Raw genomic sequence first — 16,455 nt, forward strand, 5'->3', positions numbered from 1 at the left:
TTAAAATTAAAATTAAAAATACAAAACCGGACTAAAAAGGGGTGCAACACGAGGACTTCCCAGGGGGTCACCCATCCTAGTACTACTCTCGCCCAAGCACGCTTAACTGCGGAGTTCTGATGGGATCCGGTGCATTAGTGCTGGTATGATCGCACCCGACATATTCTCGCCTCCATTTCCCTATAAACCCCTTCCGCTACCGTTCTATTGCCCTTCCGACGCATTCGCCGGGAAATAAATAAATACATATTAATAAAATTAAAATTAAAATTAAAAATACAAAACCGGACTAAAAAGGGGTGCAACACGAGGACTTCCCAGGGGGTCACCCATCCTAGTACTACTCTCGCCCAAGCACGCTTAACTGCGGAGTTCTGATGGGATCCGGTGCATTAGTGCTGGTATGATCGCACCCGACATATTCTCGCCTCCATTTCCCTATAAACCCCTTCCGCTACCGTTCTATTGCCCTTCCGACGCATTCGCCGGGAAATAAATAAATACATATTAATAAAATTAAAATTAAAATTAAAAATACAAAACCGGACTAAAAAGGGGTGCAACACGAGTACTTCCCAGGGGGTCACCCATCCTAGTACTACTCTCGCCCAAGCACGCTTAACTGCGGAGTTCTGATGGGATCCGGTGCATTAGTGCTGGTATGATCGCACCCGACATATTCTCGCCTCCATTTCCCTATAAACCCCTTCCGCTACCGTTCTATTGCCCTTCCGACGCATTCGCCGGGAAATAAATAAATACGTATTAATAAAATTAAAATTAAAATTAAAAATACAAAACCGGACTAAAAAGGGGTGCAACACAAGGACTTCCCAGGGGGTCACCCATCCTAGTACTACTCTCGCCCAAGCACGCTTAACTGCGGAGTTCTGATGGGATCCGGTGCATTAGTGCTGGTACGATCGCACCCGACATATTCTCGCCTCCATTTCCCTATAAACCCCTTCCGCTACCGTTCTATTGCCCTTCCGACGCATTCGCCGGGAAATAAATAAATACATATTAATAAAATTAAAATTAAAATTAAAAATACAAAACCGGACTAAAAAGGGGTGCAACACGAGGACTTCCCAGGGGGTCACCCATCCTAGTACTACTCTCGCCCAAGCACGCTTAACTGCGGAGTTCTGATGGGATCCGGTGCATTAGTGCTGGTATGATCGCACCCGTCATATTCTCGCCTCCATTTCCCTATAAACCCCTTCCGCTACCGTTCTATTGCCCTTCCGACGCATTCGCCGGGAAATAAATAAATACATATTAATAAAATTAAAATTAAAATTAAAAATACAAAACCGGACTAAAAAGGGGTGCAACACGAGGACTTCCCAGGGGGTCACCCATCCTAGTACTACTCTCGCCCAAGCACGCTTAACTGCGGAGTTCTGATGGGATCCGGTGCATTAGTGCTGGTATGATCGCACCCGACATATTCTCGCCTCCATTTCCCTATAAACCCCTTCCGCTACCGTTCTATTGCCCTTCCGACGCATTCGCCGGGAAATAAATAAATACATATTAATAAAATTAAAATTAAAATTAAAAATACAAAACCGGACTAAAAAGGGGTGCAACACGAGGACTTCCCAGGCGGTCACCCATCCTAGTACTACTCTCGCCCAAGCATGCTTAACTGCGGAGTTCTGATGGGATCCGGTGCATTAGTGCTGGTACGATCGCACCCGACATATTCTCGCCTCCATTTCCCTATAAACCCCTTCCGCTACCGTTCTATTGCCCTTCCGACGCATTCGCCGGGAAATAAATAAATACATATTAATAAATTAAAATTAAAATTAAAAATACAAAACCGGACTAAAAAGGGGTGCAACACGAGGACTTCCCAGGGGGTCACCCATCCTAGTATTACTCTCGCCCAAGCACGCTTAACTGCGGAGTTCTGATGGGATCCGGTGCATTAGTGCTGGTATGATCGCACCCGACATATTCTCGCCTCCATTTCCCTATAAACCCCTTCCGCTACCGTTCTATTGCCCTTCCGACGCATTCGCCGGGAAATAAATAAATACATATTAATAAAATTAAAATTAAAATTAAAAATACAAAACCGGACTAAAAAGGGGTGCAACACGAGGACTTCCCAGGGGGTCACCCATCCTAGTACTACTCTCGACCAAGCACGCTTAACTGCGGAGTTCTGATGGGATCCGGTGCATTAGTGCTGGTATGATCGCACCCGACATATTCTCGCCTCCATTTCCCTATAAACCCCTTCCGCTACCGTTCTATTGCCCTTCCGACACATTCGCCGGGAAATAAATAAATACATATTAATAAAATTAAAATTAAAATTAAAAATACAAAACCGGACTAAAAAGGGGTGCAACACGAGGACTTCCCAGGGGGTCACCCATCCTAGTACTACTCTCGCCCAAGCACGCTTAACTGCGGAGTTCTGATGGGATCCGGTGCATTAGTGCTGGTATGATCGCACCCGACATATTCTCGCCTCCATTTCCCTATAAACCCCTTCCGCTACCGTTCTATTGCCCTTCCGACGCATTCGCCGGGAAATAAACAAATACATATTAATAAAATTAAAATTAAAATTAAAAATACAAAACCGGACTAAAAAGGGGTGCAACACGAGGACTTCCCAGGGGGTCACCCATCCTAGTACTACTCTCGCCCAAGCACGCTTAACTGCGGAGTTCTGATGGGATCCGGTGCATTAGTGCTGGTATGATCGCACCCGACATATTCTCGCCTCCATTTCCCTATAAACCCCTTCCGCTACCGTTCTATTGCCCTTCCGACCCATTCGCCGGGAAATAAATAAATACATATTAATAAAATTAAAATTAAAATTAAAAATACAAAACCGGACTAAAAAGGGGTGCAACACGAGGACTTCCCAGGGGGTCACCCATCCTAGTACTACTCTCGCCCAAGCACGCTTAACTGCGGAGTTCTGATGGGATCCGGTGCATTAGTGCTGGTATGATCGCACCCGACATATTCTCGCCTCCATTTCCCTATAAACCCCTTCCGCTACCGTTCTATTGCCCTTCCGACGCATTCGCCGGGAAATAAATAAATACATATTAATAAAATTAAAATTAAAATTAAAAATACAAAACCGGACTAAAAAGGGGTGCAACACGAGGACTTCCCAGGGGGTCACCCATCCTAGTACTACTCTCGCCCAAGCACGCTTAACTGCGGAGTTCTGATGGGATCCGGTGCATTAGTGCTGGTATGATCGCACCCGACATATTCTCGCCTCCATTTCCCTATAAACCCCTTCCGCTACCGTTCTATTGCCCTTCCGACGCATTCGCCGGGAAATAAATAAATACATATTAAAAAAATTAAAATTAAAAATACAAAACCGGACTAAAAATGGGTGCAACACGAGGACTTCCAAGGGGGTCACCCATCCTAGTACTACTCTCGCCCAAGCACGCTTAACTGCGGAGTACTGATGGGATCCGGTGCATTAGTGCTGGTATGATCGCACCCGACATATTCTCGCCTCCATTTCCCTATAAACCCCTTCCGCTACCGTTCTATTGCCCTTCCGACGCATTCGCCGGGAAATAAATAAATACATATTAATAAAATTAAAATTAAAATTAAAAATACAAAACCGGACTAAAATGGGGTGCAACACGAGAACTTCCCAGGGGGTCACCCATCCTAGTACTACTCTCGCCCAAGCACGCTTAACTGCGGAGTTCTGATCGGATCCGGTGCATTAGTGCTGGTATGATCGCACCCGACATATTCTCGCCTCCATTTCTCTATAAACCCCTTCCGCTACCGTTCTATTGCCCTTCCGACGCATTCGCCGGGAAATAAATAAATACATATTAATAAAATTAAAATTAAAATTAAAAATACAAAACCGGACTAAAAAGGGGTGCAACACGAGGACTTCCCAGGGGGTCACCCATCCTAGTACTACTCTCGCCCAAGCACGCTTAACTGCGGAGTTCTGATGGGATCCGGTGCATTAGTGCTGGTATGATCGCACCCGACATATTCTCGCCTCCATTTCCCTATAAACCCCTTCCGCTACCGTTCTATTGCCCTTCCGACGCATTCGCCGGGAAATAAATAAATACATATTAATAAAATTAAAATTAAAATTAAAAATACAAAACCGGACTAAAAAGGGGTGCAACACGAGGACTTCCCAGGGGGTCACCCATCCTAGTACTACTCTCGCCCAAGCACGCTTAACTGCGGAGTTCTGATGGGATCCGGTGCATTAGTGCTGGTACGATCGCACCCGACATATTCTCGCCTCCATTTCCCTATAAACCCCTTCCGCTACCGTTCTATTGCCCTTCCGACGCATTCGCCGGGAAATAAATAAATACATATTAATAAAATTAAAATTAAAATTAAAAATACAAAACCGGACTAAAAAGGGGTGCAACACGAGGACTTCCCAGGGGGTCACCCATCCTAGTACTACTCTCGCCCAAGCACGCTTAACTGCGGAGTTCTGATGGGATCCGGTGCATTAGTGCTGGTATGATCGCACCCGACATATTCTCGCCTCCATTTCCCTATAAACCCCTTCCGCTACCGTTCTATTGCCCTTCCGACGCATTCGCCGGGAAATAAATGAATACATATTAATAAAATTAAAATTAAAATTAAAAATACAAAACCGGACTAAAAAGGGGTGCAACACGAGGACTTCCCAGGGGGTCACCCATCCTAGTACTACTCTCGCCCAAGCACGCTTAACTGCGGAGTTCTGATGGGATCCGGTGCATTAGTGCTGGTATGATCGCACCCGACATATTCTCGCCTCCATTTCCCTATAAACCCCTTCCGCTACCGTTCTATTGCCCTTCCGACGCATTCGCCGGGAAATAAATAAATACATATTAATAAAATTAAAATTAAAATTAAAAATACAAAACCGGACTAAAAAGGGGTGCAACACGAGGACTTCCCAGGGGGTCACCCATCCTAGTACTACTCTCGCCCAAGCACGCTTAACTGCGGAGTTCTGATGGGATCCGGTGCATTAGTGCTGGTATGATCGCACCCGACATATTCTCGCCTCCATTTCCCTATAAACCCCTTCCGCTACCGTTCTATTGCCCTTCCGATGCATTCGCCGGGAAATAAATAAATACATATTAATAAAATTAAAATTAAAATTAAAAATACAAAACCGGACTAAAAAGGGGTGCAACACGAGGACTTCCCAGGGGGTCACCCATCCTAGTACTACTCTCGCCCAAGCACGCTTAACTGCGGAGTTCTGATGGGATCCGGTGCATTAGTGCTGGTATGATCGCACCCGACATATTCTCGCCTCCATTTCCCTATAAACCCCTTCCGCTATCGTTCTATTGCCCTTCCGACGCATTCGCCGGGAAATAAATAAATACATATTAATAAAATTAAAATTAAAAATACAAAACCGGACTAAAAAGGGGTGCAACACGAGGACTTCCCAGGGGGTCACCCATCCTATTACTACTCTCGCCCAAGCACGCTTAACTGCGGAGTTCTGATGGGATCCGGTGCATTAGTGCTGGTATGATCGCACCCGACATATTCTCGCCTCCATTTCCCTATAAACCCCTTCCGCTACCGTTCTATTGCCCTTCCGACGCATTCGCCGGGAAATAAATAAATACATATTAATAAAATTAAAATTAAAATTAAAAATACAAAACCGGACTAAAAAGGGGTGCAACACGAGGACTTCCCAGGGGGTCACCCATCCTAGTACTACTCTAGCCCAAGCACGCTTAACTGCGGAGTTCTGATGGGATCCGGTGCATTAGTGCTGGTATGATCGCACCCGACATATTCTCGCCTCCATTTCCCTATAAACCCCTTCCGCTACCGTTCTATTGCCCTTCCGACGCATTCGCCGGGAAATAAATAAATACATATTAATAAAATTAAAATTAAAATTAAAAATACAAAACCGGACTAAAAAGGGGTGCAACACGAGGACTTCCCAGGGGGTCACCCATCCTAGTACTACTCTCGCCCAAGCACGCTTAACTGCGGAGTTCTGATGGGATCCGGTGCATTAGTGCTGGTACGATCGCACCCGACATATTCTCGCCTCCATTTCCCTATAAACCCCTTCCGCTACCGTTCTATTGCCCTTCCGACGCATTCGCCGGGAAATAAATAAATACATATTAATAAAATTAAAATTAAAATTAAAAATACAAAACCGGACTAAAAAGGGGTGCAACACGAGGACTTCCCAGGGGGTCACCCATCCTAGTACTACTCTCGCCCAAGCACGCTTAACTGCGGAGTTCTGATGGGATCCGGTGCATTAGTGCTGGTATGATCGCACCCGACATATTCTCGCCTCCATTTCCCTATAAACCCCTTCCGCTACCGTTCTATTGCCCTTCCGACGCATTCGCCGGGAAATAAATGAATACATATTAATAAAATTAAAATTAAAATTAAAAATACAAAACCGGACTAAAAAGGGGTGCAACACGAGGACTTCCCAGGGGGTCACCCATCCTAGTACTACTCTCGCCCAAGCACGCTTAACTGCGGAGTTCTGATGGGATCCGGTGCATTAGTGCTGGTATGATCGCACCCGACATATTCTCGCGTCCATTTCCCTATAAACCCCTTCCGCTACCGTTCTATTGCCCTTCCGACGCATTCGCCGGGAAATAAATAAATACATATTAATAAAATTAAAATTAAAATTAAAAATACAAAACCGGACTAAAAAGGGGTGCAACACGAGGACTTCCCAGGGGGTCACCCATCCTAGTACTACTCTCGCCCAAGCACGCTTAACTGCGGAGTTCTGATGGGATCCGGTGCATTAGTGCTGGTATGATCGCACCCGACATATTCTCGCCTCCATTTCCCTATAAACCCCTTCCGCTACCGTTCTATTGCCCTTCCGATGCATTCGCCGGGAAATAAATAAATACATATTAATAAAATTAAAATTAAAATTAAAAATACAAAACCGGACTAAAAAGGGGTGCAACACGAGGACTTCCCAGGGGGTCACCCATCCTAGTACTACTCTCGCCCAAGCACGCTTAACTGCGGAGTTCTGATGGGATCCGGTGCATTAGTGCTGGTATGATCGCACCCGACATATTCTCGCCTCCATTTCCCTATAAACCCCTTCCGCTATCGTTCTATTGCCCTTCCGACGCATTCGCCGGGAAATAAATAAATACATATTAATAAAATTAAAATTAAAAATACAAAACCGGACTAAAAAGGGGTGCAACACGAGGACTTCCCAGGGGGTCACCCATCCTATTACTACTCTCGCCCAAGCACGCTTAACTGCGGAGTTCTGATGGGATCCGGTGCATTAGTGCTGGTATGATCGCACCCGACATATTCTCGCCTCCATTTCCCTATAAACCCCTTCCGCTACCGTTCTATTGCCCTTCCGACGCATTCGCCGGGAAATAAATAAATACATATTAATAAAATTAAAATTAAAATTAAAAATACAAAACCGGACTAAAAAGGGGTGCAACACGAGGACTTCCCAGGGGGTCACCCATCCTAGTACTACTCTAGCCAAAGCACGCTTAACTGCGGAGTTCTGATGGGATCCGGTGCATTAGTGCTGGTATGATCGCACCCGACATATTCTCGCCTCCATTTCCCTATAAACCCCTTCCGCTACCGTTCTATTGCCCTTCCGACGCATTCGCCGGGAAATAAATAAATACATATTAATAAAATTAAAATTAAAATTAAAAATACAAAACCGGACTAAAAAGGGGTGCAACACGAGGACTTCCCAGGGGGTCACCCATCCTAGTACTACTCTCGCCCAAGCACGCTTAACTGCGGAGTTCTGATGGGATCCGGTGCATTAGTGCTGGTATGTTCGCACCCGACATATTCTCGCCTCCATTTCCCTATAAACCCCTTCCGCTACCGTTCTATTGCCCTTCCGACGCATTCGCCGGGAAATAAATAAATACATATTAATAAAATTAAAATTAAAATTAAAAATACAAAACCGGACTAAAAAGGGGTGCAACACGAGGACTTCCCAGGGGGTCACCCATCCTAGTACTACTCTCGCCCAAGCACGCTTAACTGCGGAGTTCTGATGGGATCCGGTGCATTAGTGCTGGTATGATCGCGCCAGACATATTCTCGCCTCCATTTCCCTATAAACCCCTTCCGCTACCGTTCTATTGCCCTTCCGACGCATTCGCCGGGAAATAAATAAATACATATTAATAAAATTAAAATTAAAATTAAAAATACAAAACCGGACTAAAAAGGGGTGCAACACGAGGACTTCCCAGGGGGTCACCCATCCTAGTACTACTCTCGCCCAAGCACGCTTAACTGCGGAGTTCTGATGGGATCCGGTGCATTAGAGCTGGTATGTTCGCACCCGACATATTCTCGCCTCCATTTCCCTATAAACCCCTTCCGCTACCGTTCTATTGCCCTTCCGATGCATTCGCCGGGAAATAAATAAATACATATTAATAAAATTAAAATTAAAATTAAAAATACAAAACCGGACTAAAAAGGGGTGCAACACGAGGACTTCCCAGGGGGTCACCCATCCTAGTACTACTCTCGCCCAAGCACGCTTAACTGCGGAGTTCTGATGGGATCCGGTGCATTAGTGCTGGTATGATCGCACCCGACATATTCTCGCCTCCATTTCCCTATAAACCCCTTCCGCTATCGTTCTATTGCCCTTCCGACGCATTCGCCGGGAAATAAATAAATACATATTAATAAAATTAAAATTAAAAATACAAAACCGGACTAAAAAGGGGTGCAACACGAGGACTTCCCAGGGGGTCACCCATCCTATTACTACTCTCGCCCAAGCACGCTTAACTGCGGAGTTCTGATGGGATCCGGTGCATTAGTGCTGGTATGATCGCACCCGACATATTCTCGCCTCCATTTCCCTATAAACCCCTTCCGCTACCGTTCTATTGCCCTTCCGACGCATTCGCCGGGAAATAAATAAATACATATTAATAAAATTAAAATTAAAATTAAAAATACAAAACCGGACTAAAAAGGGGTGCAACACGAGGACTTCCCAGGGGGTCACCCATCCTAGTACTACTCTAGCCCAAGCCACTTAACTGCGGAGTTCTGATGGGATCCGGTGCATTAGTGCTGGTATGATCGCACCCGACATATTCTCGCCTCCATTTCCCTATAAACCCCTTCCGCTACCGTTCTATTGCCCTTCCGACGCATTCGCCGGGAAATAAATAAATACATATTAATAAAATTAAAATTAAAATTAAAAATACAAAACCGGACTAAAAAGGGGTGCAACACGAGGACTTCCCAGGGGGTCACCCATCCTAGTACTACTCTCGCCCAAGCACGCTTAACTGCGGAGTTCTGAAGGGATCCGGTGCATTAGTGCTGGTATGTTCGCACCCGACATATTCTCGCCTCCATTTCCCTATAAACCCCTTCCGCTACCGTTCTATTGCCCTTCCGACGCATTCGCCGGGAAATAAATAAATACATATTAATAAAATTAAAATTAAAATTAAAAATACAAAACCGGACTAAAAAGGGGTGCAACACGAGGACTTCCCAGGGGGTCACCCATCCTAGTACTACTCTCGCCCAAGCACGCTTAACTGCGGAGTTCTGATGGGATCCGGTGCATTAGTGCTGGTATGATCGCGCCAGACATATTCTCGCCTCCATTTCCCTATAAACCCCTTCCGCTACCGTTCTATTGCCCTTCCGACGCATTCGCCGGGAAATAAATAAATACATATTAATAAAATTAAAATTAAAATTAAAAATACAAAACCGGACTAAAAAGGGGTGCAACACGAGGACTTCCCAGGGGGTCACCCATCCTAGTACTACTCTCGCCCAAGCACGCTTAACTGCGGAGTTCTGATGGGATCCGGTGCATTAGTGCTGGTATGATTGCACCCGACATATTCTCGCCTCCATTTCCCTATAAACCCCTTCCGCTACCGTTCTATTGCCCTTCCGACGCATTCGCCGGGAAATAAATAAATACATATTAATAAAATTAAAATTAAAATTAAAAATACAAAACCGGACTAAAAAGGGGTGCAACACGAGGACTTCCCAGGGGGTCACCCATCCTAGTACTACTCTCGCCCAAGCACACTTAACTGCGGAGTTCTGATGGGATCCGGTGCATTAGTGCTGGTATGATCGCACCCGACATATTCTCGCCTCCATTTCCCTATAAACCCCTTCCGCTACCGTTCTATTGCCCTTCCGACGCATTCGCCGGGAAATAAATAAATACATATTAATAAAATTAAAATTAAAATTAAAAATACAAAACCGGACTAAAAAGGGGTGCAACACGAGGACTTCCCAGGGGGTCACCCATCCTAGTACTACTCTCGCCCAAGCACACTTAACTGCGGAGTTCTGATGGGATCCGGTGCATTAGTGCTGGTATGATCGCACCCGACATATTCTCGCCTCCATTTCCCTATAAACCCCTTCCGCTACCGTTCTATTGCCCTTCCGACGCATTCGCCGGGAATTAAATAAATACATATTAATAAAATTAAAATTAAAATTAAAAATACAAAACCGGACTAAAAAGGGGTGCAACACGAGGACTTCCCAGGGGGTCACCCATCCTAGTACTACTCTCGCCCAGGCACGCTTAACTGCGGAGTTCTGATGGGATCCGGTGCATTAGTGCTGGTATGATCGCACCCGACATATTCTCGCCTCCATTTCCCTACAAACCCCTTCCGCTACCGTTCTATTGCCCTTCCGACGCATTCGCCGGGAAATAAATAAATACATATTAATAAAATTAAAATTAAAATTAAAAATACAAAACCGGACTAAAAAGGGGTGCAACACGAGGGCTTCCCAGGGGGTCACCCATCCTAGTACTACTCTCGCCCAAGCACGCTTAACTGCGGAGTTCTGATGGGATCCGGTGCATTAGTGCTGGTATGATCGCACCCGACATATTCTCGCCTCCATTTCCCTATAAACCCCTTCCGCTACCGTTCTATTGCCCTTCCGACGCATTCGCCGGGAAATAAATAAATACATATTAATAAAATTAAAATTAAAATTAAAAATACAAAACCGGACTAAAAAGGGGTGCAACACGAGGGCTTCCCAGTGGGTCACCCATCCTAGTACTACTCTCGCACAAGCACGCTTAACTGCGGAGTTCTGATGGGATCCGGTGCATTAGTGCTGGTATGATCGCACCCGATATATTCTCGCCTCCATTTCCCTGTAAACCCCTTCCGCTACCGTTCTATTGCCCTTCCGACGCATTCGCCGGGAAATAAATAAATACATATTAATAAAATTAAAATTAAAATTAAAAATACAAAACCGGACTAAAAAGGGGTGCAACACGAGGGCTTCCCAGGGGGTCACCCATCCTAGTACTACTCTCGCCCAAGCACGCTTAACTGCGGAGTTCTGATGGGATCCGGTGCATTAGTGCTGGTATGATCGCACCCGACATATTCTCACCTCCATTTCCCTATAAACCCCTTCCGCTACCGTTCTATTGCCCTTCCGACGCATTCGCCGGGAAATAAATAAATACATATTAATAAAATTAAAATTAAAATTAAAAATACAAAACCGGACTAAAAAGGGGTGCAACACGAGGGCTTCCCAGGGGGTCACCCATCCTAGTACTACTCTCGCCCAAGCACGCTTAACTGCGGAGTTCTGATGGGATCCGGTGCATTAGTGCTGGTATGATCGCACCCGACATATTCTCGCCTCCATTTCCCTATAAACCCCTTCCGCTACCGTTCTATTGCCCTTCCGACGCATTCGCCGGGAAATAAATAAATACACATTAATAAAATTAAAATTCAAATTAAAAATACAAAACCGGACTAAAAAGGGGTGCAACACGAGGACTTCCCAGGGGGTCACCCATCCTAGTACTACTCTCGCCCAAGCACGCTTAACTGCGGAGTTCTGATGGGATCCGGTGCATTAGTGCTGGTATGATCGCACCCGACATATTCTCGCCTCCATTTCCCTATAAACCCCTTCCGCTACTGTTCTATTTCCCTTCCGACGCATTCGCCGGGAAATAAATAAATACATATTAATAAAATTAAAATTAAAATTAAAAATACAAAACCGGACTAAAAAGGGGTGCAACACGAGGACTTCCCAGGGGGTCACCCATCCTAGTACTACTCTCGCCCAAGCACGCTTACCTGCGGAGTTCTGATGGGATCCGGTGCATTAGTGCTGGTATGATCGCACCCGACATATTCTCGCCTCCATTTCCCTATAAACCCCTTCTGCTACCGTTCTATTGCCCTTCCGACGCATTCGCCGGGAAATAAATAAATACATATTAATAAAATTAAAATTAAAATTAAAAATACAAAACCGGACTAAAAAGGGGTGCAACACGAGGACTTCCCAGGGGGTCACCCATCCTAGTACTACTCTCGCCCAAGCACGCTTCACTGCGGAGTTCTGATGGGATCCGGTGCACTAGTGCTGGTATGATCGCACCCGACATATTCTCGCCTCCATTTCCCTATAAACCCCTTCCGCTACCGTTCTATTGCCCTTCCGACGCATTCGCCGGGAAATAACTAAATACATATTAATAAAATTAAAATTAAAATTAAAAATACAAAACCGGACTAAAAAGGGGTGCAACACGAGGACTTCCCAGGGGGTCACCCATCCTAGTACTACTCTCGCCCAAGCACGCTTAACTGCGGAGTTCTGATGGGATCCGGTGCACTAGTGCTGGTATGATCGCACCCGACATATTCTCGCCTCCATTTCCCTATAAACCCCTTCCGCTACCGTTCTATTGCCCTTCCGACGCATTCGCCGGGAAATAAATAAATACATATTAATAAAATTAAAATTAAAATTAAAAATACAAAACCGGACTAAAAAGGGGTGCAACACGAGGACTTCCCAGGGGGTCACCCATCCTAGTACTACTCTCGCCCAAGCACGCTTAACTGCGGAGTTCTGATGGGATCCGGTGCATTAGTGCTGGTATGATCGCACCCGACATATTCTCGCCTCCATTTCCCTATAAACCCCTTCCGCTACCGTTCTATTGCCCTTCCGACGCATTCGCCGGGAAATAAATAAATACATATTAATAAAATTAAAATTAAAATTAAAAATACAAAACCGGACTAAAAAGGGGTGCAACACGAGGACTTCCCAGGGGGTCACCCATCCTAGTACTACTCTCGCCCAAGCACGCTTAACTGCGGAGTTCTGATGGGATCCGGTGCACTAGTGCTGGTATGATCGCACCCGACATATTCTCGCCTCCATTTCCCTATAAACCCCTTCCGCTACCGTTCTATTGCCCTTCCGACGCATTCGCCGGGAAATAAATAAATACATATTAATAAAATTAAAATTAAAATTAAAAATACAAAACCGGACTAAAAAGGGGTGCAACACGAGGACTTCCCAGGGGGTCACCCATCCTAGTACTACTCTCGCCCAAGCACGCTTAACTGCGGAGTTCTGATGGGATCCGGTGCATTAGTGCTGGTATGATCGCACCCGACATATTCTCGCCTCCATTTCCCTATAAACCCCTTCCGCTACCGTTCTATTGCCCTTCCGACGCATTCGCCGGGAAATAAATAAATACATATTAATAAAATTAAAATTAATAAAAATACAAAACCGGACTAAAAAGGGGTGCAACACGAGGACTTCCCAGGGGGTCACCCATCCTAGTACTACTCTCGCCCAAGCACGCTTAACGGCGGAGTTCTGATGGGATCCGGTGCATTAGTGCTGGTATGATCGCACCCGACATATTCTCGCCTCCATTTCCCTATAAACCCCTTCCGCTACCGTTCTATTGCCCTTCCGACGCATTCGCCGGGAAATAAATAAATACATATTAATAAAATTAAAATTAAAATTAAAAATACAAAACCGGACTAAAAAGGGGTGCAACACGAGGACTTCCCAGGGGGTCACCCATCCTAGTACTACTCTCGCCCAAGCACGCTTAACTGCGGAGTTCTGATGGGATCCGGTGCATTAGTGCTGGTATGATCGCACCCGACATATTCTCGCCTCCATTTCCCTATAAACCCCTTCCGCTACCGTTCTATTGCCCTTCCGACGCATTCGCCGGGAAATAAATAAATACATATTAATAAAATTAAAATTAAAATTAAAAATACAAAACCGGACTAAAAAGGGGTGCAACACGAGGACTTCCCAGGGGGTCACCCATCCTAGTACTACTCTCGCCCAAGCACGCTTAACTGCGGAGTTCTGATGGGATCCGGTGCATTAGTGCTGGTATGATCGCACCCGACATATTCTCGCCTCCATTTCCCTATAAACCCCTTCCGCTACCGTTCTATTGCCCTTCCGACGCATTCGCCGGGAAATAAATAAATACATATTAATAAAATTAAAATTAAAATTAAAAATACAAAACCGGACTAAAAAGGGGTGCAACACGAGGACTTCCCAGGGGGTCACCCATCCTAGTACTACTCTCGCCCAAGCACGCTTAACTGCAGAGTTCTGATGGGATCCGGTGCATTAGTGCTGGTATGATCGCACCCGACATATTCTCGCCTCCATTTCCCTATAAACCCCTTCCGCTACCGTTCTATTGCCCTTCCGACGCATTCGCCGGGAAATAAATAAATACATATTAATAAAATTAAAATTAAAAATACAAAACCGGACTAAAAAGGGGTGCAAAACGAGGACTTCCCAGGGGGTCACCCATCCTAGTACTACTCTCGCCCAAGCACGCTTAACTGCGGAGTTCTGATGGGATCCGGTGCATTAGTGCTGGTATGATCGCACCAGACATATTCTCGCCTCCATTTCCCTATAAACCCCTTCCGCTACCGTTCTATTGCCCTTCCGACGCATTCGCCGGGAAATAAATAAATACATATTAATAAAATTAAAATTCAAATTAAAAATACAAAACCGGACTAAAAAGGGGTGCAACACGAGGACTTCCCAGGGGGTCACCCATCCTAGTACTACTCTCGCCCAAGCACGCTTAACTGCGGAGTTCTGATGGGATCCGGTGCATTAGTGCTGGTATGATCGCACCCGACATATTCTCGCCTCCATTTCCCTATAAACCCCTTCCGCTACCGTTCTATTTCCCTTCCGACGCATTCGCCGGGAAATAAATAAATACATATTAATAAAATTAAAATTAAAATTAAAAATACAAAACCGGACTAAAAAGGGGTGCAACACGAGGACTTCCCAGGGGGTCACCCATCCTAGTACTACTCTCGCCCAAGCACGCTTAACTGCGGAGTTCTGATGGGATCCGGTGCACTAGTGCTGGTATGATCGCACCCGACATATTCTCGCCTCCATTTCCCTATAAACCCCTTCCGCTATCGTTCTATTGCCCTTCCGACGCATTCGCCGGGAAATAAATAAATACATATTAATAAAATTAAAATTAAAATTAAAAATACAAAACCGGACTAAAAAGGGGTGCAACACGAGGACTTCCCAGGGGGTCACCCATCCTAGTACTACTCTCGCCCAAGCACGCTTAACTGCGGAGTTCTGATGGGATCCGGTGCACTAGTGCTGGTATGATCGCACCCGACATATTCTCGCCTCCATTTCCCTATAAACCCCTTCCGCTACCGTTCTATTGCCCTTCCGACGCATTCGCCGGGAAATAAATAAATACATATTAATAAAATTAAAATTAAAATTAAAAATACAAAACCGGACTAAAAAGGGGTGCAACACGAGGACTTCCCAGGGGGTCACCCATCCTAGTACTACTCTCGCCCAAGCACGCTTAACTGCGGAGTTCTGATGGGATCCGGTGCATTAGTGCTGGTATGATCGCACCCGACATATTCTCGCCTCCATTTCCCTATAAACCCCTTCCGCTACCGTTCTATTGCCCTTCCGACGCATTCGCCGGGAAATAAATAAATACATATTAATAAAATTAAAATTAAAATTAAAAATACAAAACCGGACTAAAAAGGGGTGCAACACGAGGACTTCCCAGGGGGTCACCCATCCTAGTACTACTCTCGCCCAAGCACGCTTAACTGCGGGGTTCTGATGGGATCCGGTGCACTAGTGCTGGTATGATCGCACCCGACATATTCTCGCCTCCATTTCCCTATAAACCCCTTCCGCTACCGTTCTATTGGCCTTCCGACGCATTCGCCGGGAAATAAATAAATACATATTAATAAAATTAAAATTAAAATTAAAAATACAAAACCGGACTAAAAAGGGATGCAACACGAGGACTTCCCAGGGGGTCACCCATCCTAGTACTACTCTCGCCCAAGCACGCTTAACTGCGGAGTTCTGATGGGATCCGGTGCATTAGTGCTGGTATGATCGCACCCGACATATTCTCGCCTCCATTTCCTTATAAACCCCTTTCGCTACCGTTCTATTGCCCTTCCGACGCATTCGCCGGGAAAT

General features: G+C 45.4%; 64 non-coding genes across 64 annotated transcripts; all 64 read right to left on the reverse strand.

Annotated features, from left to right (window-relative positions):
• Positions 1-38: 38 nt before the first annotated feature.
• On the reverse strand, positions 39-157 carry LOC132296767 (5S ribosomal RNA). The gene has a single exon (XR_009478658.1). It is a non-coding gene; the product is annotated as a 5S ribosomal RNA (ribosomal RNA).
• Positions 158-296: 139 nt separating this feature from the next.
• Positions 297-415, reverse strand: LOC132296779 (5S ribosomal RNA). The gene has a single exon (XR_009478669.1). It is a non-coding gene; the product is annotated as a 5S ribosomal RNA (ribosomal RNA).
• Positions 416-554: 139 nt separating this feature from the next.
• LOC132296780 (5S ribosomal RNA) lies at positions 555-673 on the reverse strand. Its single transcript, XR_009478670.1, has one exon. It is a non-coding gene; the product is annotated as a 5S ribosomal RNA (ribosomal RNA).
• A 139-nt stretch (positions 674-812) lies between these two features.
• LOC132296979 (5S ribosomal RNA) lies at positions 813-931 on the reverse strand. The gene has a single exon (XR_009478859.1). It is a non-coding gene; the product is annotated as a 5S ribosomal RNA (ribosomal RNA).
• A 139-nt stretch (positions 932-1,070) lies between these two features.
• Positions 1,071-1,189, reverse strand: LOC132296791 (5S ribosomal RNA). Its single transcript, XR_009478681.1, has one exon. It is a non-coding gene; the product is annotated as a 5S ribosomal RNA (ribosomal RNA).
• A 139-nt stretch (positions 1,190-1,328) lies between these two features.
• LOC132296803 (5S ribosomal RNA) lies at positions 1,329-1,447 on the reverse strand. The gene has a single exon (XR_009478692.1). It is a non-coding gene; the product is annotated as a 5S ribosomal RNA (ribosomal RNA).
• A 139-nt stretch (positions 1,448-1,586) lies between these two features.
• LOC132297055 (5S ribosomal RNA) lies at positions 1,587-1,705 on the reverse strand. The gene has a single exon (XR_009478931.1). It is a non-coding gene; the product is annotated as a 5S ribosomal RNA (ribosomal RNA).
• A 138-nt stretch (positions 1,706-1,843) lies between these two features.
• LOC132296951 (5S ribosomal RNA) lies at positions 1,844-1,962 on the reverse strand. Its single transcript, XR_009478832.1, has one exon. It is a non-coding gene; the product is annotated as a 5S ribosomal RNA (ribosomal RNA).
• Positions 1,963-2,101: 139 nt separating this feature from the next.
• On the reverse strand, positions 2,102-2,220 carry LOC132296937 (5S ribosomal RNA). Its single transcript, XR_009478819.1, has one exon. It is a non-coding gene; the product is annotated as a 5S ribosomal RNA (ribosomal RNA).
• Positions 2,221-2,359: 139 nt separating this feature from the next.
• LOC132296815 (5S ribosomal RNA) lies at positions 2,360-2,478 on the reverse strand. The gene has a single exon (XR_009478703.1). It is a non-coding gene; the product is annotated as a 5S ribosomal RNA (ribosomal RNA).
• A 139-nt stretch (positions 2,479-2,617) lies between these two features.
• LOC132296826 (5S ribosomal RNA) lies at positions 2,618-2,736 on the reverse strand. The gene has a single exon (XR_009478714.1). It is a non-coding gene; the product is annotated as a 5S ribosomal RNA (ribosomal RNA).
• Positions 2,737-2,875: 139 nt separating this feature from the next.
• LOC132296838 (5S ribosomal RNA) lies at positions 2,876-2,994 on the reverse strand. The gene has a single exon (XR_009478725.1). It is a non-coding gene; the product is annotated as a 5S ribosomal RNA (ribosomal RNA).
• Positions 2,995-3,133: 139 nt separating this feature from the next.
• On the reverse strand, positions 3,134-3,252 carry LOC132296850 (5S ribosomal RNA). Its single transcript, XR_009478736.1, has one exon. It is a non-coding gene; the product is annotated as a 5S ribosomal RNA (ribosomal RNA).
• A 133-nt stretch (positions 3,253-3,385) lies between these two features.
• On the reverse strand, positions 3,386-3,504 carry LOC132297093 (5S ribosomal RNA). The gene has a single exon (XR_009478966.1). It is a non-coding gene; the product is annotated as a 5S ribosomal RNA (ribosomal RNA).
• Positions 3,505-3,643: 139 nt separating this feature from the next.
• Positions 3,644-3,762, reverse strand: LOC132296959 (5S ribosomal RNA). The gene has a single exon (XR_009478839.1). It is a non-coding gene; the product is annotated as a 5S ribosomal RNA (ribosomal RNA).
• A 139-nt stretch (positions 3,763-3,901) lies between these two features.
• On the reverse strand, positions 3,902-4,020 carry LOC132296862 (5S ribosomal RNA). The gene has a single exon (XR_009478747.1). It is a non-coding gene; the product is annotated as a 5S ribosomal RNA (ribosomal RNA).
• Positions 4,021-4,159: 139 nt separating this feature from the next.
• Positions 4,160-4,278, reverse strand: LOC132296896 (5S ribosomal RNA). The gene has a single exon (XR_009478779.1). It is a non-coding gene; the product is annotated as a 5S ribosomal RNA (ribosomal RNA).
• A 139-nt stretch (positions 4,279-4,417) lies between these two features.
• Positions 4,418-4,536, reverse strand: LOC132296874 (5S ribosomal RNA). Its single transcript, XR_009478759.1, has one exon. It is a non-coding gene; the product is annotated as a 5S ribosomal RNA (ribosomal RNA).
• A 139-nt stretch (positions 4,537-4,675) lies between these two features.
• Positions 4,676-4,794, reverse strand: LOC132296886 (5S ribosomal RNA). The gene has a single exon (XR_009478770.1). It is a non-coding gene; the product is annotated as a 5S ribosomal RNA (ribosomal RNA).
• Positions 4,795-4,933: 139 nt separating this feature from the next.
• Positions 4,934-5,052, reverse strand: LOC132296898 (5S ribosomal RNA). The gene has a single exon (XR_009478781.1). It is a non-coding gene; the product is annotated as a 5S ribosomal RNA (ribosomal RNA).
• Positions 5,053-5,191: 139 nt separating this feature from the next.
• On the reverse strand, positions 5,192-5,310 carry LOC132296910 (5S ribosomal RNA). The gene has a single exon (XR_009478792.1). It is a non-coding gene; the product is annotated as a 5S ribosomal RNA (ribosomal RNA).
• Positions 5,311-5,443: 133 nt separating this feature from the next.
• LOC132296987 (5S ribosomal RNA) lies at positions 5,444-5,562 on the reverse strand. Its single transcript, XR_009478866.1, has one exon. It is a non-coding gene; the product is annotated as a 5S ribosomal RNA (ribosomal RNA).
• Positions 5,563-5,701: 139 nt separating this feature from the next.
• Positions 5,702-5,820, reverse strand: LOC132296970 (5S ribosomal RNA). The gene has a single exon (XR_009478850.1). It is a non-coding gene; the product is annotated as a 5S ribosomal RNA (ribosomal RNA).
• Positions 5,821-5,959: 139 nt separating this feature from the next.
• Positions 5,960-6,078, reverse strand: LOC132296897 (5S ribosomal RNA). The gene has a single exon (XR_009478780.1). It is a non-coding gene; the product is annotated as a 5S ribosomal RNA (ribosomal RNA).
• A 139-nt stretch (positions 6,079-6,217) lies between these two features.
• LOC132296921 (5S ribosomal RNA) lies at positions 6,218-6,336 on the reverse strand. The gene has a single exon (XR_009478803.1). It is a non-coding gene; the product is annotated as a 5S ribosomal RNA (ribosomal RNA).
• Positions 6,337-6,475: 139 nt separating this feature from the next.
• On the reverse strand, positions 6,476-6,594 carry LOC132296932 (5S ribosomal RNA). Its single transcript, XR_009478814.1, has one exon. It is a non-coding gene; the product is annotated as a 5S ribosomal RNA (ribosomal RNA).
• Positions 6,595-6,733: 139 nt separating this feature from the next.
• Positions 6,734-6,852, reverse strand: LOC132296944 (5S ribosomal RNA). The gene has a single exon (XR_009478825.1). It is a non-coding gene; the product is annotated as a 5S ribosomal RNA (ribosomal RNA).
• Positions 6,853-6,991: 139 nt separating this feature from the next.
• Positions 6,992-7,110, reverse strand: LOC132296956 (5S ribosomal RNA). The gene has a single exon (XR_009478836.1). It is a non-coding gene; the product is annotated as a 5S ribosomal RNA (ribosomal RNA).
• A 133-nt stretch (positions 7,111-7,243) lies between these two features.
• On the reverse strand, positions 7,244-7,362 carry LOC132296988 (5S ribosomal RNA). The gene has a single exon (XR_009478867.1). It is a non-coding gene; the product is annotated as a 5S ribosomal RNA (ribosomal RNA).
• A 139-nt stretch (positions 7,363-7,501) lies between these two features.
• On the reverse strand, positions 7,502-7,620 carry LOC132297158 (5S ribosomal RNA). The gene has a single exon (XR_009479029.1). It is a non-coding gene; the product is annotated as a 5S ribosomal RNA (ribosomal RNA).
• Positions 7,621-7,759: 139 nt separating this feature from the next.
• On the reverse strand, positions 7,760-7,878 carry LOC132296920 (5S ribosomal RNA). The gene has a single exon (XR_009478802.1). It is a non-coding gene; the product is annotated as a 5S ribosomal RNA (ribosomal RNA).
• A 139-nt stretch (positions 7,879-8,017) lies between these two features.
• LOC132297034 (5S ribosomal RNA) lies at positions 8,018-8,136 on the reverse strand. The gene has a single exon (XR_009478911.1). It is a non-coding gene; the product is annotated as a 5S ribosomal RNA (ribosomal RNA).
• A 139-nt stretch (positions 8,137-8,275) lies between these two features.
• LOC132297045 (5S ribosomal RNA) lies at positions 8,276-8,394 on the reverse strand. The gene has a single exon (XR_009478922.1). It is a non-coding gene; the product is annotated as a 5S ribosomal RNA (ribosomal RNA).
• A 139-nt stretch (positions 8,395-8,533) lies between these two features.
• On the reverse strand, positions 8,534-8,652 carry LOC132296967 (5S ribosomal RNA). Its single transcript, XR_009478847.1, has one exon. It is a non-coding gene; the product is annotated as a 5S ribosomal RNA (ribosomal RNA).
• A 133-nt stretch (positions 8,653-8,785) lies between these two features.
• On the reverse strand, positions 8,786-8,904 carry LOC132296989 (5S ribosomal RNA). Its single transcript, XR_009478868.1, has one exon. It is a non-coding gene; the product is annotated as a 5S ribosomal RNA (ribosomal RNA).
• Positions 8,905-9,043: 139 nt separating this feature from the next.
• Positions 9,044-9,161, reverse strand: LOC132297269 (5S ribosomal RNA). Its single transcript, XR_009479133.1, has one exon. It is a non-coding gene; the product is annotated as a 5S ribosomal RNA (ribosomal RNA).
• A 139-nt stretch (positions 9,162-9,300) lies between these two features.
• On the reverse strand, positions 9,301-9,419 carry LOC132297038 (5S ribosomal RNA). The gene has a single exon (XR_009478915.1). It is a non-coding gene; the product is annotated as a 5S ribosomal RNA (ribosomal RNA).
• A 139-nt stretch (positions 9,420-9,558) lies between these two features.
• On the reverse strand, positions 9,559-9,677 carry LOC132297035 (5S ribosomal RNA). The gene has a single exon (XR_009478912.1). It is a non-coding gene; the product is annotated as a 5S ribosomal RNA (ribosomal RNA).
• Positions 9,678-9,816: 139 nt separating this feature from the next.
• On the reverse strand, positions 9,817-9,935 carry LOC132296734 (5S ribosomal RNA). The gene has a single exon (XR_009478626.1). It is a non-coding gene; the product is annotated as a 5S ribosomal RNA (ribosomal RNA).
• Positions 9,936-10,074: 139 nt separating this feature from the next.
• On the reverse strand, positions 10,075-10,193 carry LOC132296776 (5S ribosomal RNA). Its single transcript, XR_009478666.1, has one exon. It is a non-coding gene; the product is annotated as a 5S ribosomal RNA (ribosomal RNA).
• Positions 10,194-10,332: 139 nt separating this feature from the next.
• On the reverse strand, positions 10,333-10,451 carry LOC132296777 (5S ribosomal RNA). Its single transcript, XR_009478667.1, has one exon. It is a non-coding gene; the product is annotated as a 5S ribosomal RNA (ribosomal RNA).
• Positions 10,452-10,590: 139 nt separating this feature from the next.
• Positions 10,591-10,709, reverse strand: LOC132296752 (5S ribosomal RNA). The gene has a single exon (XR_009478644.1). It is a non-coding gene; the product is annotated as a 5S ribosomal RNA (ribosomal RNA).
• A 139-nt stretch (positions 10,710-10,848) lies between these two features.
• LOC132296735 (5S ribosomal RNA) lies at positions 10,849-10,967 on the reverse strand. Its single transcript, XR_009478627.1, has one exon. It is a non-coding gene; the product is annotated as a 5S ribosomal RNA (ribosomal RNA).
• A 139-nt stretch (positions 10,968-11,106) lies between these two features.
• On the reverse strand, positions 11,107-11,225 carry LOC132297113 (5S ribosomal RNA). Its single transcript, XR_009478985.1, has one exon. It is a non-coding gene; the product is annotated as a 5S ribosomal RNA (ribosomal RNA).
• A 139-nt stretch (positions 11,226-11,364) lies between these two features.
• On the reverse strand, positions 11,365-11,483 carry LOC132296736 (5S ribosomal RNA). The gene has a single exon (XR_009478629.1). It is a non-coding gene; the product is annotated as a 5S ribosomal RNA (ribosomal RNA).
• Positions 11,484-11,622: 139 nt separating this feature from the next.
• On the reverse strand, positions 11,623-11,741 carry LOC132296737 (5S ribosomal RNA). Its single transcript, XR_009478630.1, has one exon. It is a non-coding gene; the product is annotated as a 5S ribosomal RNA (ribosomal RNA).
• A 139-nt stretch (positions 11,742-11,880) lies between these two features.
• On the reverse strand, positions 11,881-11,999 carry LOC132296978 (5S ribosomal RNA). The gene has a single exon (XR_009478858.1). It is a non-coding gene; the product is annotated as a 5S ribosomal RNA (ribosomal RNA).
• A 139-nt stretch (positions 12,000-12,138) lies between these two features.
• Positions 12,139-12,257, reverse strand: LOC132296911 (5S ribosomal RNA). The gene has a single exon (XR_009478793.1). It is a non-coding gene; the product is annotated as a 5S ribosomal RNA (ribosomal RNA).
• Positions 12,258-12,396: 139 nt separating this feature from the next.
• Positions 12,397-12,515, reverse strand: LOC132296966 (5S ribosomal RNA). The gene has a single exon (XR_009478846.1). It is a non-coding gene; the product is annotated as a 5S ribosomal RNA (ribosomal RNA).
• A 139-nt stretch (positions 12,516-12,654) lies between these two features.
• Positions 12,655-12,773, reverse strand: LOC132296822 (5S ribosomal RNA). Its single transcript, XR_009478710.1, has one exon. It is a non-coding gene; the product is annotated as a 5S ribosomal RNA (ribosomal RNA).
• A 139-nt stretch (positions 12,774-12,912) lies between these two features.
• LOC132296991 (5S ribosomal RNA) lies at positions 12,913-13,031 on the reverse strand. Its single transcript, XR_009478870.1, has one exon. It is a non-coding gene; the product is annotated as a 5S ribosomal RNA (ribosomal RNA).
• A 139-nt stretch (positions 13,032-13,170) lies between these two features.
• LOC132296823 (5S ribosomal RNA) lies at positions 13,171-13,289 on the reverse strand. Its single transcript, XR_009478711.1, has one exon. It is a non-coding gene; the product is annotated as a 5S ribosomal RNA (ribosomal RNA).
• A 139-nt stretch (positions 13,290-13,428) lies between these two features.
• LOC132297002 (5S ribosomal RNA) lies at positions 13,429-13,547 on the reverse strand. Its single transcript, XR_009478881.1, has one exon. It is a non-coding gene; the product is annotated as a 5S ribosomal RNA (ribosomal RNA).
• Positions 13,548-13,683: 136 nt separating this feature from the next.
• Positions 13,684-13,802, reverse strand: LOC132296859 (5S ribosomal RNA). The gene has a single exon (XR_009478745.1). It is a non-coding gene; the product is annotated as a 5S ribosomal RNA (ribosomal RNA).
• A 139-nt stretch (positions 13,803-13,941) lies between these two features.
• On the reverse strand, positions 13,942-14,060 carry LOC132297014 (5S ribosomal RNA). The gene has a single exon (XR_009478892.1). It is a non-coding gene; the product is annotated as a 5S ribosomal RNA (ribosomal RNA).
• Positions 14,061-14,199: 139 nt separating this feature from the next.
• Positions 14,200-14,318, reverse strand: LOC132297025 (5S ribosomal RNA). The gene has a single exon (XR_009478903.1). It is a non-coding gene; the product is annotated as a 5S ribosomal RNA (ribosomal RNA).
• A 139-nt stretch (positions 14,319-14,457) lies between these two features.
• LOC132296845 (5S ribosomal RNA) lies at positions 14,458-14,576 on the reverse strand. The gene has a single exon (XR_009478731.1). It is a non-coding gene; the product is annotated as a 5S ribosomal RNA (ribosomal RNA).
• A 133-nt stretch (positions 14,577-14,709) lies between these two features.
• On the reverse strand, positions 14,710-14,828 carry LOC132297000 (5S ribosomal RNA). The gene has a single exon (XR_009478879.1). It is a non-coding gene; the product is annotated as a 5S ribosomal RNA (ribosomal RNA).
• Positions 14,829-14,967: 139 nt separating this feature from the next.
• LOC132297037 (5S ribosomal RNA) lies at positions 14,968-15,086 on the reverse strand. Its single transcript, XR_009478914.1, has one exon. It is a non-coding gene; the product is annotated as a 5S ribosomal RNA (ribosomal RNA).
• A 139-nt stretch (positions 15,087-15,225) lies between these two features.
• LOC132296824 (5S ribosomal RNA) lies at positions 15,226-15,344 on the reverse strand. Its single transcript, XR_009478712.1, has one exon. It is a non-coding gene; the product is annotated as a 5S ribosomal RNA (ribosomal RNA).
• A 139-nt stretch (positions 15,345-15,483) lies between these two features.
• On the reverse strand, positions 15,484-15,602 carry LOC132296825 (5S ribosomal RNA). The gene has a single exon (XR_009478713.1). It is a non-coding gene; the product is annotated as a 5S ribosomal RNA (ribosomal RNA).
• Positions 15,603-15,741: 139 nt separating this feature from the next.
• On the reverse strand, positions 15,742-15,860 carry LOC132297048 (5S ribosomal RNA). The gene has a single exon (XR_009478925.1). It is a non-coding gene; the product is annotated as a 5S ribosomal RNA (ribosomal RNA).
• Positions 15,861-15,999: 139 nt separating this feature from the next.
• On the reverse strand, positions 16,000-16,118 carry LOC132297075 (5S ribosomal RNA). The gene has a single exon (XR_009478950.1). It is a non-coding gene; the product is annotated as a 5S ribosomal RNA (ribosomal RNA).
• Positions 16,119-16,257: 139 nt separating this feature from the next.
• LOC132296773 (5S ribosomal RNA) lies at positions 16,258-16,376 on the reverse strand. The gene has a single exon (XR_009478663.1). It is a non-coding gene; the product is annotated as a 5S ribosomal RNA (ribosomal RNA).
• Positions 16,377-16,455: the final 79 nt, after the last annotated feature.

The sequence above is a fragment of the Cornus florida genome, unplaced genomic scaffold (assembly GCF_030987335.1).
Source record: "Cornus florida cultivar Cherokee Brave unplaced genomic scaffold, ASM3098733v1 CherokeeBrave_3.0.0_Hap2_Chr02, whole genome shotgun sequence".
Taxonomy (NCBI): domain Eukaryota; kingdom Viridiplantae; phylum Streptophyta; class Magnoliopsida; order Cornales; family Cornaceae; genus Cornus; species Cornus florida.